The 22,278-nt window shown below is 36.2% G+C and overlaps 1 protein-coding gene and 1 long non-coding RNA gene across 6 annotated transcripts in view; both read left to right on the forward strand.

The window, feature by feature from the left end:
- The window catches only part of LOC127512292 (uncharacterized), a 33,412-nt gene extending 22,078 nt beyond the window's left edge, over nt 1-11,334 (forward strand). For 3 of the 4 annotated variants that reach the window (XR_007930171.1, XR_007930173.1, XR_007930172.1), the window contains 3 exons: nt 10,272-10,366; nt 10,612-10,713; nt 11,076-11,334. This is a non-coding gene — a long non-coding RNA (uncharacterized LOC127512292). Of the gene's footprint in view, nt 1-8,743; nt 10,367-10,611; nt 10,714-11,075 lie in introns of those variants that run through there. The other variant, XR_007930170.1, reaches the window with a different exon arrangement.
- Nucleotides 1-22,278, forward strand: part of LOC127512278 (L-asparaginase 1-like) — a 172,063-nt gene that overhangs the window by 82,949 nt on the left and 66,836 nt on the right. The window lies entirely within an intron of this gene.

The raw sequence follows: 22,278 nt of genomic DNA on the forward strand, positions 1-22,278 counted from the left end.
AATTCACTGAACTAAGCCATAAATCTACAACAAAGAGGCAATCCATACAACTAAATACAGTCTCAAAATGTAATATGCAAATTTAGCTGGAATTATGTTGCAGTTTTTAAAAAAATAGTTAATGTTAATTGTTATTGCATTTTCAGTATTTAGTTTGTGTTGGTAAATTATTTTAAAAGTCTTTGAAGCCTTCTTTTATATGAACCATTATGTGTATGGGATATTTGATATAGACATAATGGTCTTTATTCACATGCCAGGTGGCCGTTCATAACGCTCTCTTTTAGCTGCACATGCAATAAAGAGTGCAACTACATATTTTCTGGTGGTTATAGTGCGTTAACTACAAGAATATCCAATAACCATAATAAAAACCCCCTAAATAAACAGATAGGTTACATATTCTACATAGATTATTTGCATTGTATTTTTAAGATAAATCTAAATGTGCACCTTCATCATTATTTAAGCTCATTTTCCTCTCCCTATTTCAAGCAGTGTTTACAATCAAAAAAAAAAAAAAAAAGTGAAAGTGACACGTGAAGGCCAAGTATGGTAACCCATACTCGGAATTTGTCCTCTGCATTTAACCCATCCAAGTTAGTGCACACACATTAGGAGCAGAGTAGTGAGTAGTGAACACACACACTGCAAACCGTGATACACACCCGGAGCAGTGGGCAGCCTTTATGCTGTGGCGCCCAGGGAGCGATTGGGGGTTAGGTGCCTTGCTCAAGGGCACCTCAGTCATTTCTTGCCAGTGCTGGAATCGAACCAGCAACCTTTGGGTTACCAGTCGGACTCACTAACCATTAGGCCCCATAATCAGTGCTTTAAAATTTCAACGAGGAGTAAAGTGTGTTGATAGATTAAACAAAGGCTCAATAGGAGATTGAAATTTATGACCTCTGATTCCTTTTGAAGTTAAATACAATAGTTCCATGCAATTCTTCAAGGTGATATAGAACTTTTGAAAGTATATATATATATATATATATATATATATGTACCACGAGCAGTACAGTGGAACGCTACAGGTTAATTGAGCCCCTTTGATGTGATCACATTTTTTTTAATTGTAAATAGACTTAGTGGTACAATACATACAGTACACGGAATACAAGTTAAACCATATACTTATGGAAACACATACATATATATGACCACTAGATACACATACACAACTGTACCACATTGCCCTGTACAAAAACAAGACAAACAATCAGATCTACATAAAAATATGGCTGCAAGCAGCAGTTAACGTGAGTTTTGTACCGATCGGCCTCCATTAACCTTGTCTGATAGCTGCTCAAACTGGCATAGACCGTTATGACACCTCGGACGAAAACACTGCATGGCAATTTTCAATTTGAATGTAATTTTGTATAGGATAATAAAGGCTTTTTTTCCACCTTTATAACAGTTAAAGCACCATTAAAAGTTTCCATGCTTCTTTAGAATCATGTGACGCACGTGCACACCCGATTTTGTGAAGTACGCAAATCGGGCAGCAAGAGGGCCACTTTCAGCCATTTCATGGGATTTGCCATAAAAGTACAATATTTTTACACCTTTTTAACAATTATAGCCCCATCTATGGGTCTATCTCCATAAAAGTATGCAGGCCCCTCGTATGAAGACACTACATGCCAATTTTCAAGTCGATCGGACTAACGGTGAAGTAGTTAAAGCTGTTTTTGTTTTTTTTCCTGTTATAGCACCACCAAGTGGCCAGTCAGCGTGTCCTTTTTCACGCGAAAAACACAAAATGAGCTCTTACATAGTTGCTGAGCTTGGTGAAAATATCTCATTCCGTTCATGAGTTATAGCCATTTTAGTAAAAGTGGCTCCGCACACTTTAAACATTTTGGCGGCCCTTAGGGACCGTGAATCGAAATTTCGGTTACACTTTATTTTAGTGCCGTAGTTACATTGTAATTACTCAAATAAGTACTGAGTAATATTAATTAACTACATGTACTTACTATAGAGTTACAGTTAGGGTTAGGGTTTGGTTTAGGGTTAGTTACTTGTAATTATGCATAATTTACTGTTATTACTATAGTAAATACATGTAGTAACATGTAACTACGGCACTGTAAAATAAAGTGTTACCGAAATTTCTACTTTTTTTGATAACTATTGACAATCAGACTCATTTAGTTCTGACTGGGTCAAAAACCTAGGACTAGTTCACAAAAATATAGGTTTTTCAAAAAAATCCAAAATACCAGAAAATTTTCGGGTATTTTGGATTTTTTTTTTGAAAAACCTATACTTTTATATAAATATCCATGTAGAATGAATGTGTATCAGTTTACTTCAGTGAAAGCAGACTGGAAAGAAAGTGCTTACACTGCCATTAACTTCAGAGTGATTGCTACTGAAATACAGTACATAGCCAAGGTAAGTAGGTGTTTTTTTATTATTTTACTTTAACTTTTAATGATGTAATATGTGATGGCCTCTTATTTTCTCTGTCAGGTGCAGTTGGGTGAGAATGAATGTGTTCGTGCTAAAATGTCTTAATCTTTGTTTTGGAGAGGGAGTGGAGCTGGTTGGAATTCTGCTTTTATCCTAAAAGCAAACAGGATGAAATCAAACCCTTCTGAAAACTTCTGAACACATGATCCTGTTCTCCAGAGAGAGACTCGTACTGTACATGACAAACATTTTTCAATAAAATCCTGAAGCAGAACTTTCTTTGGTGTTGACATTTTACAGTACAAAATGTCAATTATCTGTTTGATAATTTCCCTATGAAACTGAAAATGCAAAGAATAATAATAATAATAAAGGACGATCTATGCACTACTTTTGAGTTCCAGCTCAAATGATTGTATCAAAATGTTCACTGAACAGAGTTTCTCATGAGTGAAGATGGCAGGATTCAGGTCACACACCTCTAGCTAAGCACCTTAATTTTATTATTTTCACATCATGATATACAGTGTTGTGCAAGTTACTTCCAAACTGTAATACATTATAGATTACTTGTTACTGTTATTTAAAAGTAATTCCTTACATTACAATATTACTGTCTCAGAATTGTAATGCATTACATTACTCCTGTAATACTTTTGAGTTACTTTCACCAAAAGTACCGTTCTCCTGGCAACCGCCAAACCCAGACTCGTCCATCGGATTGCCAGACAGAGAAGCGTGATTCGTCACTCCAGAGAACACGTCTCCACTGCTCTAGAGTCCAGTGGCGGTGTGCTTTACACCACTGCATCCGACGCTTTGCATTGCACTTGGTGATGTAAGGCTTGGATGCAGCTGCTCGGCCATGGAAATCCATTCCATGAAGCTCTCTATGCACTGTTCTTGAGAGAATCTGAAGGCACATGAAGTTTGGAGGTCTGTATCTATTGACTCTGCAGAAAGTTGGCGACTTCTGCGCACTGTGTGCCTCAGCATGCGCTGACCCCGCTCTGTGATTTTATGTGGCCTACCACTTTGTAGCTGAGTTGCTGTTGTTCCCAATTGCTTCCACTTTGTTATGATACCACTAACAGTTGACCGTGGAATATTTAGTAGTGAGGAAAATTTCACGAATGAACTTATTGCACAGGTGGCAACCTATCACGGTACCACGCTTGAATTCACTGAGCTCCTGAGAGCGACCCATTCTTTCACAAATGTTTATAGAAGCAGTCTGTGTGCCTAGGTGCTTGATTTTATACACCTGTGGCCATGGAAGTGATTGGAACACCTGAATTCAATGATTTGGATGGGTGTCCCAATACTTTTGGCAATATAGTGTAGATAGATAGATAGATACAACTTTATTGGCATTGCAAAGTACAAGTACTCATCAACGAAATGTTAAAAAATATATATAGCTCCAATTAGTTGTAAAAACTTAGCGGTGTAATGTAGAGTTCAATAGGGTGATGGTTGACGGGAAGAAGCTGGCCCTAAGCCTGCTAGTTCTAGTGCAGATGCTCATGTATCTCTTTCCAGACGTGAGCAATTTAAACAGTTTATAGTTGGGATTAGAGGATTCTCTTATGATTTTATGAGCTCTGCGCAGACACCTTCTTTGGTGAAGATGTTCAATTGCTGGTAATTGAGTACCAATGATTCGTTGGGCAGTATTCACCACCTTTTGCAGGGCTTTCCTTTCACTCACCATGCAGCTGCCATACCACACTCTGAGGGAATTAGTCAGAATACTCTCAATAACACAACAATAAAAGTTTGTGAGAATCTGTGGGAATAGATTTCTTGAGGCTCACATTTAACATTATGTAAACTCCCAGCCTTCCATGCAATCTTTACAATGAATCATAGTGCATGAAAGTGACAATCACTTTGAAACAATGTGTACTGTGAAACATGCTACACCAATAAACCTGAAACACTTTGGAATTTGTGATGATAAAATTCCAGTGAAAAGTAAAAAGATATGCTCAACGAGCACAAAAGGAGATGAATCATGAATGCATAACCTCTGATTCTTCTGGATGGAATACTGTTGACCTCATGTTTGTTTGATTGCTTCTATTGTTCTCATTTGTAAGTCGCTTTAGAGAAAAGTGTCTGCTAAATTATTAAATGTAAATGTATTCAGTGCAATCAGTATCAGTCATTCAGCTCTAAGCCACATTTGGCATCAATAAAATTATAACTTAAAAGATGTTCTGTTGACAAAATAGACATCATGTGATCACTTTAAAAATGATCTTCATCTTCTGCAGTGCCAAATTTAAGTGTAAACAATACAATCGGTGGCAGTTTGGAGGCATTGTAATATAAATATTACACTTACATTAAAAGGATTTTTAATTTAAGTTTAACTTATGAATGAAATTAAATTCTCTCCTATTGCGTCATGCTTGATCCTTTACTGCTTCCTGTCATTTTTAAACTCTACTCAATATTACTGAACTCTGTTTAGGGTGTGTCAGGCATTTCTAATTGACCACCCATTTAAAATGTGTCCAAAATCCTAGAAATCAAAGAAAAAATGATAAAAGGTTATTAAGTTATATACAGTAGCTGATGTGTTTTAGCATGACTGGAGCTCCACAACTATCAGGACCACAACTGTCAGTTTTGTAATAAATGTAGTTCCAAATGTAGGTTCGGGAGGAGCCTAAACATTCAGTCATATCAATCACCATTATGAGTGTATATAAGCAGCAGTCACTGCATCATCCCAGCGACAATTCTTCCAGCATTTGACCCCGCCCTGTCCTTTGTACCATGTCCCAACCCGACGAGCTCCGGCAGCACTTTACCTACAACGAAGAGTGTTCCGCAGAATACACTTACGTTGTCAAGCCCAGTGTTGGTGGTAACACATTACAAGTAACTTGAGTTACATAATCAGATTACGTTTTCAAGTAAGTAGTAAAGTAACACATTACTTTTTCAATTTACAACAAAATATCGAAGTTACTTTTTCAAATAAGTAACACAAATTACTTTTTCACATGAATTGACTGACAGCTCTCCTGTCCCCATGTTGAGATAAATAAAGTGCAGAAGCGTTGTGTGCGCTGTGTGTGAACATGATGGTTATTGCAGTTCTGGACTAAATGTGAACATGCATTTACAACATGAATTCTGGAAAAGTTGAGACGTTTTTTAAATTTGAATAAAATGAAAACTAAAAGACTTTCAAACAACATGAGCCAATATTTTATTCACAATAGAACATAGATAACATAACAAATGTTTAAACTGAGAAATTTTACACTTTTATCCACTAAATGAGCTCATGTCAAATATGCCTGCACGGGGGCAACAAATGGCTGAAAAAGCAAGACATTTTGAAAAGATTCAGCTGGGAGAACATCTAGCAACTAATTAAGTTAATTGATATCAGGTCTGTAACATGATTAGCTATAAAAGGGATGTCTTAGAGAGGCAGAGTCTCTCAGAAGTAAAGATGGGCAGAGCTGTGAAAGAGTGCATAAAAAGATTGTGGAAAACAATGATCCTCAACGTCAAATTGCAAAGGCTTTGCAAATCTCATCATCTACAGTGCATAACATCATCAAAAGATTCAGAGAAACTGGAGAAATCTGTGCGTAAGGGACAAGGCCGAAGACCTTTATTGGATGCCCGTGATCTTCAAGCCCTCAGACGACACTGCATCACTCATCGGCATGATTGTGTCAATGACATTACTAAATGGGCCCAGGAATACTTCCAGAAACCACTGTCGGTAAACACGATCCGCCGTGCCATCTGCAGATGCCAACTAAAGCTCTATCATGCAAAAAGGTAGCCATATGTGAACATGGTCCAGAAGCAAGGTTGTGTCCTGTGGGCCAAGGCTCATTTAAAATGGGCTGTTTCAAAGTGGAAAAGTGTTCTATGGTCAGATGAGTCCAAATTTGACATTCTTATTGGAAATCACGGACGCCATGTCCTCCGGGCTAAAGAGGAGGGAGACCTTCCAGCTTGTTATCAGCGTTCAGTTCAAAAGCCAGCATCTCTGATGGTATGGGGGTGCATAAGTGCATATGGTATGGGCAGCTTGCATGTTTTGGAAGGCACTATGAATGCTGAAAGGTATATAAAGGTTTTAGAGCAACATATGCTCCCTTCCAGACGACGTCTATTTCAGGGAAGGCCTTGTGTATTTCAGCAGGACAATGCAAAACCACATACTGCAGCTATTACAACAGCATGGCTTTGTCGTAGAAGAGTCCGGGTGCTGAATTGGCCTGCCTGCAGACCAGATCTTTCACCTATAGCAGCGATTCCCAACCTTTTTTACTGCAAGGCCCACCATAATTATATTAATATATTTAAATTAATTTTAAGTTATTTCACGGCCCCCCTGGAGGATCACTGAGGACCCCTAGTGGGCCGCGGCCCACAGGTTGAAAACCACTGACATATTACATTTGAAAATGAGAACTATTGCAGTTCCATCCAAGGATTTATTTATTTTATTTTATTTTATTTTTTGCTAAATAAAGGTTTAACGCATCAAAATGTTTACAGATATAGCTGATAGAAATGGCAATTATCGATCTTATTTTTTTACTTTATTTAATTTTTAAAAAAAATGTATTTATTTATTTTTTGCAAATGTTGACACAATCTTTTTCCGTTTAAATTTAGCGTATAAATTCTATGTAGATGCTTCAAATGTTTTTTTTTTTGTCAAGAAAAAGGGCTTTAACGCAAATAAATGTGGTCTCACATGACCAATTTTGTCTGTTTTTTAAAATCCAATAAAAGTTTATCAGAAAAATAATACAGCTGCGACCGTTTTTGAATATTGCTTGATCAAGTATTGATCTAAATAGTCTTTATTACGAAGACCACAAAAAAACAACAAAACAACAACAAAAAACATGACACTTGTATATAATTTTATATATACAATTTATTAATATATAATAAAGTTTTGTTTCAACATGGATGATGATGATAAAGCGCCTTAAAAATATCTGCAGCTCGTCAAAAATAAAATTGGGGTGTCTGTCAAATGAAGGAAGGCTGTTGGAGTTTCCAATGCTGACAAAAGAAAGGTAAAATACCTGTTAAAGTTTGATGTTCAGTTATATTTGAAATTTATTATGAGTTTATGTTATGTCAGTTTTTGAGGTTACCATTATGCTGAAGTGTAGACCCTGTGGTTAGGCTGTGGCTACATAAAATAAATATATGTTGTGAAGAGAAGACTAAATAATTTCACACAACGCGATGTTTATTAGAAACCTCATGATGGACTATTTTATTTATGATCTTGCCAATGACAGCAGCCTAAATTCCAGGGAATTAGTCCTTTTGTGTGTTTTGCTGTATCTGTTGCTGAGGAGTTATTTTCAGTTAGACACCACGTTAGCCAGCAGCGCTATTAAAGGGATAGTTCACCCAAAAATGAAAATTTGATGTTTATCTGCTTACCCCCAGGGCATCCAAGATGTAGGTGACTTTGTTTCTTCAGTAGAACACAAATGATGATTTTTAACTCCAACCGTTGTGGTCTGTCAGTCGTATAATGCATGTCAATGGGAACTCCATCTGTAAGAGTCAAAAAAACATGCACAGACAAATCCAAATTAAACTCTGCGGCTCGTGACGACACATTGATGTCCTGAGACATGAAATGATCAGTTTGTGAGAGAAACCGAACAGTATTTATATAATTTTTTACCTCTAATACACCACTATGTCCAACTGCCTTGAGCATCCAGTTGGTGAGGTCTGAAAACGCGCTCTGAGGCCGGAAGTGATCTCTCGCGTGTATATGTCAATGAGTGCGAGCGATCACTTCCGGCATCAGAGTTCATTCAGACCTCACACACCGGATGCTCAAGGCAGTTGGACATAGTGGTATATTAGAGGTAAAAAAATATATAAATACTGTTCAGTTTCTCGCACAAACCGATCTAATTGATGGGGTCTTAATTACAAGAATAAACGTTAGCATGTTATTTCAGCCATACTGATGTCATTGTATATGTCCCACTTTCTGTGGAATAAAGTCCTGCTCAGATGTATTACAGTAGCTGCTTTCTGTCTAAACAAAAGGAAACTTAAACTTAAATGGTTCCTGCAATAATGTGTTAAATTACTCATATTCCTACCTAAATTTAACATCTGCATTGGACAAAATATTTAGCACTGCCTTTTATGCTTAACTTGAACAAGAAAAAAATATTCATTTATATTATGAAATAAATGTCATAAAAACCAATACATTTAACTTTCTCATGCATGTAAACACATTTTTACAACACTAATTTTGTGTTTTAAAACAAATAAGTAAACTGTTTGTGTTTCTTGAAAATTATTGCTTCAATTAATTTTTTGGTAGATAGAACCTTTATAATTCCAAGCGAAAAGTGATGTTTTAGAATTAGAAGGTTCTATCTGCGTTTGACCCGTTCGAAAAATCCCCATTTACAAATTTGAGAGGATTTTGATATTGTATATTTAGAATACATTTAGGGTCCCTGTCATTTTCATGTTTGAAAGAAACTTGTTCCCCATATAATTTTTGCTATGTGGAATACAAAAACTTTGAAGCTCAATATCTCAAAACTGCTCAGAACGCAGATAGAACCTCATAATTCCAAGGGGACGAAGTGTTGTGTAGGCTTTTAGTTTTTATAGAAATAAATAAAATAAATTAGTCTGAGGGCCAGCACACCGTTTACAGTCTACATATGGTCATCAGTTCTCATTTTCTCTATTAGGGATGGTGGCAAAACTTTATCTAGTAAGAATGACACCATTTTTTTAGTAATCTTGACTAAATGAATTTAAGTTCTTACAACACATTATTTCAAACAAATTTGATATTATTGGAAAAATGTAATTCAATTTCGTGGAAAAGTTTTCCTTAATTTAATGAAGTTCGTTCAACAGCTTTTTTTTTAATGTGCACAAATAAAATGTTTAGGTCACAGCTGTGTCTCTGAGAAAAAAATTACCAGAGATTTGATAGTTTTGATCGTTTTGATGTTATTGAACTCTGAAACCAGAACGAACAACTTTTGTTTGTTTGTTTGTTTGAATGATCTGAATGTATGCGTTCTCAGCCACATCAAACCATGACTGGCTTGACTGTTCAAGGCTTATACGTTAAAGATTGCATATGACCGAACATTTTACCGTACTCTTTTTTATGGATCCTAAAATTTCACATACAGGACAAATGAGCAGCCCTGAGTCCAAACCCACGGGCTTCATCACATAAATGCAGTTACGTACAGTCCTGTCAGACAAGCTGTCCCACTTCACCCTGATCTGATTTCCTAATAATTTATAATTTAGTAATAGGCCAATTATTTGTGAAAGCAGTAGGCCTATTTGCGATAAATGAGAAATTGACAACTTGAGGGATTTTTTTTATAGCAACAAAACTTATGCTTATTTTTTTAGGGATGACGTCATTACGCACACCATTTTATTGGTAAAAGGCCAATTAGATGGAAACAGGCTGGTGAAATCAAATTTCGCAATCTTTTTTAGGCATATTCACTTTGTCGATAAATAAAATGCAAAAATTGGATGGAAACGTGAAACTTCATTGTTTTGGAAATAATCCACAAGTTGCGATTTGAGGAGTGTCTTAGGGACACGTCCACAACAGGGGAAATATAATGAATGTTCATGTAGCTACACCCACTGGAACAGTTTTTTACTGGAACTGAATATTACACAACAACCCCAAAGTGAAACTCCGCCTATTCATTCAGCCCTTTGATGTCATGTGATTTTGGGAGCATAAATAGTGGAACAGAATCAATCTGTGAGACAGACTGCCTGATAATACAGTTTATTTCATCCAGGCTTTGATCACCAGCACACTGAAGAAATGTCAAATCTTGCAGAATGGACCACAGAGGAGACTATCACTCCAGAGGTGGAGAAGATCTGCTGTGAGGTAGGAGACAGAAATGTAGTAAACACAGTTTTTGTTAAAACAGTAAAATGATCTTGGTGCTGTAAAATTATTTGTTGTCATTTTTAAAAGAACTGTTTTACTTTTCACTTAATGTCACAATACTTTTTACATAAGTTTTCTGATATCTGAATGATAGACGTGACTCTCTATAGCGACTAATAAATTCAATCTTATTAAAATAATAATAATACAGATGAATATAAAATGTGTATTTGTTTATTCAGGTGAAGTCAGACATAGAGAAGAAGGCTGGAGCCAATTTTAAGGCTTACATTCCTTTAAGCTTTAGGACTCAGCTTGTGGCCGGAAGAAACTATCTGGTGAAGGTAATTGAGTGTTTTGTTTTGTTTTTTTATGGATTTTTGAGCTTGTGAATTCATCACTGAAACTCTTCCAAGGCACAATTTGTATGTTTCTAATATCAACAAGCCAACGATGGCAGTGTGTCCTAAACGGGTGCGATCATGAGTAATTTTTCCGTCCTCCCCGAAAGGTAAAATGCATCATGTCACTGTATAAAGTTTCTCTGCATCTGTATAAGAGAAAACTTTTCTCAACTTTGTAGTGCTTCTGGACACACAAATCTCGTCAGCAACGGTCACTGTAACAGAACTCGCAGAAATTTGCTGTCATGAAAAAATGAATTTCTCTCTCTCTCTCTCTCTCTCTCTCTCTCTCTCTCTTTCAGGTGTACGTTGAAGTGGGTGTGTGTGTTCATGCGATGATATTTCAAGCTCTCCCCTGCAATGGAGGGAAACTGACTGTGATTGGAGTCCAGTACACTAAAAGCGCCTGTGAATGTCTGATCCCATTTCATGACTAACCACATGCAGAAAACAGTCTGTCTTATCTAATAACAGACACACACAATGATCTGCCATACTGTATAGAGGAACTATTGAAAACTGTTTCATTCCTCAATATTAAACTCAATATTCAAACTCTCAGTGCCTGTGTCAGTGTGTTTATTTGAAGATGTGAACAACACCAAATTCACTTTACTAAAATAGTTTTATGCTGAAATAATAAACATACAGACATAAAAAAAAATCCTCATTCCAAATTTTTAAAAACAAAAAGTAAAAAAAATAATGTAAAATGACAAAAAAAAAAAAAAAAAAAAAAAGATTTAATTGACTGTCTGCATGTCTTTTTTAAAGGGAAAAAATACATGATTCTCAAACAGGTGTATGTGGAAAGATTTTGATGTTGCTTTCTTAAAGCTTTAAAAAACAAAACCTCTTAAAACTTTAATGATAATTCTACATGATATATAAAATGAGAAAACAGGAGAATGTGAGGTTTGGTGTTGATAAAGGGAACTTGAGCCTTACTGATGGGGCTGTGGAGGCTGGGAAACACCGGCAAAAAACAAAATAACCAAGAAATTAGCAATGACACACAATACTCTCTCCAGGCTAGCTTATATTTTATTAGGCCACAGATACATTCGTAGATGTTTATTTCAGGTATTATTGTTGTTGACACATTGCAGTAGTAACCTGTAAAACTAATCAAACTATTCATATTCAAGTTAAAGCCTCACAAATGAAAAAAAAACAGCTAAAGACATCAAAGAGTACAAAACTGTATTAGCCTAAAGTGGTATAGGTTATTCACTTATTGTTTGCTCTGTTGTGTCCTTATTTATCTAAAATGCCTGTAATCAATCAGGTAAAACAGCTCAGAAAATGTATTACAAAACTGAATATTACATATTAGGCTATACAGTGGTGTAGTCTACGTGATACACAGGTGTACACCGTATCATGACAAAAATGATGCAATATTGATGTGCGCAGCGCAGTAAGTTCGGGTTGGACAATCTGACAGGTAGGATAAAATGTCAGGACACCGGTGCTCCGCCCCACACCGAAACATAGAAGCAGACTATTAATTAATTATACATCGCACGTTAATTCAGAGCTTTTATAAGCTGTACGAACTGAACGGATCAATTGTCTGCGCATTACCAAAGTCCCTTTAAGACAAGTCATTTCACTCAGCGGCCATCTTTGAAACTCCTCTTGGCCATGCAAGTGCAGCTCCTCTCTCTTTGAATGGGGAAACATCAAATTCTCCAAAGCTGTTTGCCAAGCTTTAAAAAATTTTATATTTGAAATCACCAATGAAATCTGAAAACAACTGTCTCATAAATTTTGCTTCTAAATGCTTGAACCATGACAAAAAACTGTATTTTTCAGGCTGGATCAAGCTAATGCGCATGCGCAGTAATAAGTGTGCGTCTCTTGTGTCTCATTTTGAAGGCCCGGTTCTGACTGGAACCTTTTTTTTTTTTTTTCTTTGTTTCTTTTTTAACCAAAGAAATATATAATAATATACAGAAATTTACATATTAATACACAGAAAAACATGCCAGAGCATACAAACTATTGATTCATTAATCAAAAACTGAATATTCCTTAAAAATGTGACAAGTCTTCCTTGCTTTTTTATTTATGCATCTGACTGGAACTGGATCTTCTAACGGCCACTGCAGTGACGCGAAGACTTTACCAATCGGCGATTGGCTCTTATTTAGAAGGCGGGACTTATTCCACCATATTGCTCATTGCACTTTCTCCCATTCAAAACACGTGTCTTGTGTTATTCTGTAGTCTTTGGTTTGACTGAAGCCCAATTGTTTAATTTGCATAAGTGGCGCGCGAATCGCCATAAGCGTGCGTCCAAAAGTGTTCAAATTTGCACAAGCCGTTCCATGTGACAAAATGTGCGACCCATTTGAATTCTATTGAGAATGTAGTAAAATGCTACGGAGAAAGTCGAACATGATCTAAAGCCACTAAAATGACTGATGAAAAGAGGGAAAAACATCATCCTGCAAGCTTTAAACTCATGATGACCACATTTAATAGAATTTATCAGTTGACTAGTTGTAGAATTTATAATAGATAATCTGTTAAGGGAATAGATTCTCACTGAAGATTTATATTACAACTGTGACATGTTGTGGCTATGTTGGGTTGAGTGGCGAGGCCACATAAGGGCCAGAATTTACTACACTCTAAAACGGGTCAGCAAGTAAGTTTGGCATCGGGCCAATAAAAAAAAATTCGGCACTAGATGGCAGGCCAGAACATAGTCAAAGGATAATTTTTAGAAATTAATTGATGAAAAATGCAACTAGAATTGCCTTTGACACACTGTTACAGTGTCTTTTTTTTACTGGTATTGAGCTCTGTGTTAAATCCTGTAGTAGGACAGTCATTAACAAAAAGCTACATTTGTGTGGCGGTGTCCAGGTTTTACACTGGATAAATTAATAAAGCAGAGTAGTGACATATAACCTGGCAAAAGTATCTTCATTCACCAACTTGCACAGACCGCCTTGCTAAAACACACATGTGTGAGATGCAGAATGGATAAAAATAACTCAAAAAATAAAAGAGGACTTGAATAAGCCCATTAATGGCATGTTTGAGTCATGCTCTTAACGAACTGTTTTATTTCCTCTTTCCATATTGTGAATAATAATGTGTATCATTTTAATTTGAATAAATTGTAAAATGTAATGTATTCCTGTGATCAAAGCTGAATTTTCAGCATCATTACTCAAATCTTCAGTGTCACATGATCCTTCAGAAATCATTCTAATACACTGATTTGCTGCTCAAACATTTATTGTTATTATTATTATCAATGTTGAAAACAGTTGTGTACAATTTTTTTTCAGGATTCTCTGATGAATAGAAAGTTGAAAAGAACAGAAATCCTTGGGGTAAAGTAGCTTGTTTTGAAAGCAGAGCTCTTCTCAAAGCTGTTTTTACATATGATATGCACTGTAAACCCCTTTGGTAGGATTACTGGAGTGGGTTACGTGCGTATTACACGCGAAAACTGCGTAAAAACGTGCACATTTCGTGAGAACAGGCCTTGCCACTGGATGACACACTGCAGTACTGTACAACTTTTTGGTGAGTTTCTATGTTTTGCAGAAATCAAATAGAGTTCTTCAGCATTTTTTGATTATCTCTTGAGATTAAGGATTTTCCCAGAAAAGCAAAACCAAAACGTTTGACACATTACACAAAGTATGCAACTTTTGTGGGCTGCTTCAATGAAGTTTCATCACAGACAGTCATAAATCCATCAGGTGACACTGTACAGTATGACAACCGGCAAATGCAACTCCCAAGAAAAATATAAAACTGAACATACCGAGATATTCACATGAGCAATGCAATGCTCAAAATATTTTCTTTTTTAAATAATATTTTTAAGTTCAACACAGCAAACATTGCCTGAGACATAGTAAAGGGGGAAAAATGAATGATAACAAAAATCAAGTATTACAACACAATATAAATATAAATAAATGAAAAATACAAATAGAAAATATGTATAATTTACCGCTAGATTAAGATTTATCGCTAATCCAAGACATCAAAATATTTTTTCCAAATAGTTAACAAGTTAAAAAGTCGTCTGGCATATTAATTGGAAATTAATTTACGAGGAATAAGTGACTCAATTCAACGACAACTTTGGACCAAGAGGCTTTAATTATGTGACAGTCCCATAAACAACAGGTGTAATCCTCTGTACCCTGCATTTGAAGAAGAGTGGAGAAAAAACTGAATTAATAAGGGTTGATATACAACCTGTACAAGATCTTTAGCTGAATCGCTCTTTATTGCAGAGACAGAGTCCAAACCTTCTCCCATTCCTCTCCTGAAATGTCCACCCAAAGCTCCCTCTCCCAGGTCAATCTGTGATTTGATGTTTTAAGAGCATAAAGCTTTATAAACATAAGAGATCTGCTTGAGTGAAGGAGGGTTCAGGAGGATCTTCTCGACAGTGAGTAGTTAAAGGTAAGCATCTTGCTTTTGAACACATAGTCTTGAAGTTGTAAGAAAACCATCCTGAAATCCCCAACAGACTTTTAATCTCCTTTAAAACAAGACTTGATCAAGTGGTGTTCACTAGATGTCACATATACAGTACAGGTCATACAAGACTGACTTTGATACAACTTTGTGTATTTCTGCAAGAAAAGTATTTCCATTAAACATATTTTAGTGGACTGTCCCACTTTTAGACAACATTTTTATGTAGTAAGCTCACTTAAGGATTTGTTTAGTGCCTATACGCAAGTTATATTATGAACCCACACCATGGAAGGACATTCAAGATCCTTCCTCATGCAGGTCACATAACCTGTATGCATACCAAGAGTCAACTAGAGGTTAAAACTAGAATCTGTAACGTTCAGGAGAAACTCTGGATAATGAAGAGGAGAGGAAGTATCATTCCTACTCCAACCTATGAATAGCAAAGCCTTAAGAGTATTTCACAGTCACACAGAGTCAAGTCAAGTCACCTTTATTTATATAGCGCTTTTTACAATGTAGATTGTGTCAAAGCAGCTTTACATTGATAACTGGTACATTATTTGGCTGCACAGCAGCTCTTAAAAGAATAGTGTCAATGCAGGCAGATCAAAGCACTGTTGAATATCAAATGTCAAGTCAAATGTCAAGTGTCCCCAACTAAGCAAGCCAAAGGAGACAGCGGCAAGGAACCCAACTCCATGTCCTGTGTGATGGACAAATATTACATTCTGTAAAGAGCAACTGGACTGTGAGGATTCATGATCTTTGTGCCATTTAGTGACAAAACAGATTTGGCAAGTCAACTGATATCATTTAATATTAAGAAGGTCCAAACCACCCATCGAGCTAGAGAGCTGCAGTTTGGAGAATTTCAATCTAGGTTTACTTTTGCTTGAGATAAATGAGCTGTTGAATCTCTTGAATCCTTAAACTGGAACAGTCTGCATTGGATGTAATAATGGGCAATAATTAAGGCAAAATGTTCATTTTTTATTAAAGCAATCCTTCCCAACCAAAACTGATGGGGGAGCCATCCACCTTATCAGTTTTTTTTTTTTTTTTTTTTTTTCAAATAAAATGAAATAAAATATTAACCCTGTAAGGCCTACTGTTGTAATATTGCAACATCAGTTCAAGCTCTACTAAAATATACCTGCACCTTTTTTTTTTTTCTTTAAGACCACCATTTACACAACTAATAAGTCATACTGTTCAACCCTGCGATGCTTTTGAATGGTAGATTTAGTAAATTGGTCTGTTTACCTGGCCATAATCTCTCACAACCTGGGAACCTGCCTCGAAGCACATTGCCTTTTTGCTGGACTGGATAAATCAACATTCAAGTAAGTAAAATGCCTAAATATTTTATTCTGTGGTTAATAATATGTCTAGATCATGCAGACATTTAGATACTGTTTAATCAGCGAGATTCAATGAATGTAGAGAGAGCTTGTCACGTTAGTTTGTTTTTGCTTGTTTTATATGTTTCTTTGTTCAGTTTCCTGCCACTCCTTTGTTTCCATGGTTACCATCATCATTAGTTTATTTGTTTCAGCTGTGTGTCATTAATTATCTAGTTTCAGTTTATTTAAGCATCACCCTTGCCTGCACTTTTGGTCCAGTCTCTGTTGAATTGAGATGTGTTTGCAGTGCTTGTTTGCATGCTTATTGAATTACAATTAAACCTTTTGAATTTTTGGAACCTGATTCTTCTGTCTTATTCAAATTATCTGCATATATCATTACAGAGCTGAGGACAGGTATTTTTCTAGATAATTACCAGGACATTAACCATGCAACTAATTTTTACAGACATTTCCATTAACCCTAAGACACAAGACAATGAAGTGCAAAAAACAAACAAAAAAAAACAAAACAAAAAAAACAACAACTAGGCCTACATCATTAAGAAACTTTGGAAAAATGTGCTTATTCCAGGATAAAACATCTGTCTGGTGAAGTTGTTTTTTATAGATTAAATTCTTAGAAAGAAGCATCTGTTTGTCAGGATCTGAGAGAAAAAATACATTTATTTGCTTCTATTCTCATTCATTTGAATACATCTGACTCCATTCAGCTGCTCTTCATGGATTGAAAATGAAAGTTACTTTCAAGGAAGATTGTCCAGATGAAATACTTTCAAAACGTACTAAATTAATGCTTGATTTTGTGTATTGTGTTGAAGGTCAAATGAAAATGTTTAAACATTTGAAAACACAGCATTTTATCTTCTCTTTAGAGTTTAGTAAGTTTTTAAAATGTAATGAAAAATATGAAAGTGAAAAAAAAATACAAAATGAAAATAAGAATGAAATCAGCATAAATAAAGAATTAAATGACTTTGATTTAATGACATTAAATTTACATTTTTTTTTTTTTTTTGGTTTGTTTTTTTGCTGTGCTCCAGTTTTGTTTTTGTTTTTTTGTTTTTTGAAATGTGTATATTGATACCCTTATAATTATTAAAAGGTTAAAAGACATGAATGGTACCAGTGTCACACAGAATGAATCACTCTTTTGTACTATAATTTTCTTAAGAAACCGAATTCATTACATGTTGGTGTAGCTTTCTTTTTTTCTTTCTTTTTTTTTTTTTTTTGGTGATAAAATCTTATCTCATTTCTTTGGTGATTTCTTAAAGGGTCATGAAACCCTAAACTAAATTTTCTGAGATTTTACCAGAGGTATGTGTGTTGAACGTCATTGAATACAATGTTAGCATCTGTTAGATTTAAATGTAGGGGGAAAGTGGTTAATTTTGAGATTTTTTTCTGTTATTTTCGTCTTCCGGGTTTAAAATCTACACCGTGTCCACGTCACAGGCTGTGCAATATAAGACTTCGATGACGCGTCGGTGTCTCATAATTATTAATGAGACTGAGTTTTCTTATCCTATGAGAAGACACCATCTCTTAATTATTCGGGACACCACGTGATTCTTTCAAATGACAGACATGTCAAACTGTTAGATCGCGCAGTAGATGAGAGAGGCGTTCATGGGTCTTAAGTGTTTGTTTTTGTGGTGTAAAAGTTCGGGTGTGTTGCATGGCTTTCCCCGCGATGCTGCCAGGGCAGGGCCTGCGGGCGGTTGGTTGGCCATCAACTACCGACACATCGAAACTGTTTGTGTTTAGCAAGCATTTTTCTCGAGAGAGCTACGATAACGGGAGAAAGGTGGACTTCAGCCTTATTCATCCTCTGACAGGCGCTTCAAACAGTGAGATCGCATACAATAAGCTAGAGATGCATTAATGGATCAAAAACGAGTGTTTGCTTTTGTTTTGTAAGAGTTTCTGCGTCGCACAAGTTCTCTTCAATATTGGTGTCTTCGACACAAACGTGGTTCATCCACACTGTGAGTGTAACCGTTCTTTACGGCTCTTTAACCGATCAAACGGCTTATAAAAACGACGTAAAATAAGTCTCAAAAGTTATCAAAGATGCAACAGCGTGTTCGATGCAGAGAACAAAATGCGAATGGCTGTGCATTTATTTGTGTATTAAATTGAGATTTTGACAATTTGTCAGTAGGTAGATTATTTGTCAATACCTGCTCTGTCCTCATCTCCATCACTCTTTCTTTATCTCTCAGTCCCCAGGTGAAAAAAGTGCAGTAAAATACACTTTATTTTAGTACACTTAGTAAACTTCCATAATACGTGCTGTATTTTCGTGCATTTATTTTGTACTTAATAAACTAAAAATTCTTAATTAGTACTTCTTAAGATAATCTTTAGAACATCTAAGTGTACTCAACTGTGCTATTTTGAGACTCCATGAATGTGAACTAAATGTTTTAGTTTAGTGGCAACTAAATACATGTTTTAATACAGAGATAGTATGTTAAAAGCATTTTAGTTCATGTTCATAGTTCATTATGTGTGAAGGCTCAGTTACAACAGTTTGTGTGTTGAAAAAAATGTATTATTACAATTTTGTCAAATAGGCTACAACAAAGGTGGCTTTAGTGTTATGAAAGTAGATTAGAATCTTGCTGAGTATTCATGTTTACAGGTGCTGGTCATATAATTAGAATATCATCAAAAAGGTGATTTATTTCACTAATTCCATTCAAAAAGTGACACTTGTATATTATATTCATTCATTACACACAGACTGATATATTTCAAATGTTTATTTCTTTTAATTTTGATGATTATAACTGACAACTAAGGAAAATCACAAATTCAGTATCTCAGAAAATTAGAATATTACTTAATTCAATTCAATTCACATTTATTTGTATAGCGCTTTTCACGATACATATCGTTTCAAAGCAGCTTTACAGAGAATGCATGTCAACATTACAATTTGGAGACTGCAGTTAGCTAATAATGTAATAATTTAGGCGATTAACATACAATCACTGTTAGCAATTTAATTGAAGGTAGAAGCAAAGAGCTCCTGGAAAAATGAATTACATATTAACAATAATTAGGATATATAGAAATTTGCGAATGTGCATGTTGATCCAGATGTTGCATCTTATGAAGTCATCGCAGGAGTTGGCGCCATCTCTTCCAAAGTTTTAGTCATCTGAGGTCTTCTTAAGAGGCTGGATCCAAACTGAAACTGATGTACTTAAGACCAATACAAAGAAAGGATTTTTAGAAATCTTGGCCAACTGAAAAGTATGAACATGAAAAGTATGAGCATGAGCATACTTAGTTGGGGCTCCTTTTGCCTGAATTACTGCAGCAATGCGGCGTGGCATGGAGTCGATCAGTCTGTGGCACTGCTCAGGAGTTATAAGAGCCCAGGTTGCTCTGATAGTGGCCTTCAGTCTTCTGCATTGTTTGGTCTGGCATATCGCATCTTCCTCTTTAGATTTTCTATGGGGTTAAGGTCAGGCGAGTTTGCTGGCCAATTAAGAACAGGGATACCATGGTCCTTAAACTAGGTACTGGTAGCTTTGGCACTGTGTGCAGGTGCCAAGTCCTGTTGGAAAATGAAATCTGCATCTCCATAAAGTTGGTCAGCAGCAGGAAGCATGAAGTGCTCTAAAACTTCCTGGTATACGGCTGCGTTGACCTCGGACCTCAGAAAACACAGTGGACCAACACCAGCAGATGACATGGCACCCCAAACCATCATTGACTGTGGAAACTTTACACTGGACCTCAAGCAACGTGGATTGTGTGCCTCTCTTCTCTTCCTCCAGACTCTGGGACCCTGATTTCCAAAGGAAATGCAAAATTTACTTTCATCAGAGAACATAACTTTGGACCACTCAGCAGCAGTCCAGTCCTTTTTGTCTTTAGCCCAGGCGAGACGCTTCTGACGCTGTCTGTTGTTCAAGAGTGGTTTGACACAAGGAATGCGACAGCTGAAACCCATGTCTTGCATACGTCTGTGCATAGTGGTTCTTGAAGCACTGACTCCAGCTGCAGTCCACTCTTTGTGAATCTCCCCCACATTTTTTAATGGGTTTTGTTTCACAATCCTCTCCAGGGTGCGGTTATCCCTATTGCTTGTACACTTTTTTCTACCACATCTTTTCCTTCCCTTCGCCTCTCTATTAATGTGCTTGGACACAGAGCTCTGTGAACAGCCAGCCTCTTTTGCAATGACCTTTTGTGTCTTGCCCTCCTTGTGCAAGGTGTCAATGGTCGTCTTTTGGACAACTGTCAAATCAGCAGTCTTCCCCATGATTGTGTAGCCTACAGAACTAGACTGAGAGACCATTTAAAGGCCTTTGCAGGTGTTTTGAGTTAATAAGCTGATTAGAGTGTGGCACCAAGTGTCTTCAATATTGAACCTTTTCACAATATTCTAATCTTCTGAGATACTGAATTTGGGATTTTCCTTAGTTGTCAGTTATAATCATCAAAATTAAAAGAAATAAACATTTGAAATATATCAGTCTGTGTGTAATGAATGAATATAATATACAAGTTTCACTTTTTGAATGGAATTAGTGAAATAAATCAACTTTTTGATGATATTCTAATTATATGACCAGCACCTGTAGTTCTCTCAGCACAGTGCAGTTTTACTACAGGGATTCACTGTGCTGTGCATATCTAAATCTAAACTTAAAGGGATATCATTATTAGCTGAAAATATTTTACACATGGGGAAAACCAATTGTTTAGTCAATAATTCAAGAAGGTCCATATTTTAAAGCTCTTTCTAACTTGTACTCAGCCTTAAAAGTAACATAGTTCCAACTATAGCATTTGTTACGATAAGGTTGTTTTTATCTATAGCATTTGTTATGAAAAATAGCAACATAGCTACAACATGGCACATTTGTAATATAAATCTTTAGTGAGAATCTATTCCCTTAACAGATTATCTATTATAAATTCAACAACTAGTGTAAATTTGCCACAATAAATGCAATAGAACTTGATAAATTGTTTTCCCGTCTTTTCATCAGTCATTTAAGTGGCTTTAGATCGTGTTCGACTTTCTCCGTAGCGTTTTACTATATTCTCAAATGAATTCAAACGGGTCGCATGGAACGGCTCGTGCAAATCTTAACACTTGAACGCGCTTACGGTGATTCGCGCGCCCTTATGCAAAATTAAACAATTGGGCTTCAGTCAAAGACAGTCATACTGCGCATACAACTGATCCGTTCAATTCGTGCAGCTTATAAAGGCTCCGAACGCGCGATGTAGGCTATGCAATTAATTCATAGTCTGATTCTATGTTTCGGTGTGGGGCGGGCGCTCAGAGTATCGGTGTCCTGACATTTCATCCTACCTGTCAGATTGTCCCACCCGGGTTTACTGCGCGTGCGCACATCAATATTGCATCATTTCTGTCATGATACGGCGTACACCTGCGTATCACGTTGACTACACCACTATGTAGCATAATATGTTTTGTAATACATTTTCTGAGCTGTTTTACCTGATTGATTACAGGCATTTTAGATAAATAAGGACACAACAGAGCAAACAAGCAGTTGTTGACACACTGCAACCTGTAACCTCTCACCAGGCTAGCTTATATTTTATTAGGTCACAGATATATCTATGGTCTAATAAAATATAAGCTAGCCTGGTGTGAGTATTGTGTGTCATTGCT

Source organism: Ctenopharyngodon idella, chromosome 5 (assembly GCF_019924925.1).
Source record: "Ctenopharyngodon idella isolate HZGC_01 chromosome 5, HZGC01, whole genome shotgun sequence".
NCBI lineage: Eukaryota > Metazoa > Chordata > Actinopteri > Cypriniformes > Xenocyprididae > Ctenopharyngodon > Ctenopharyngodon idella.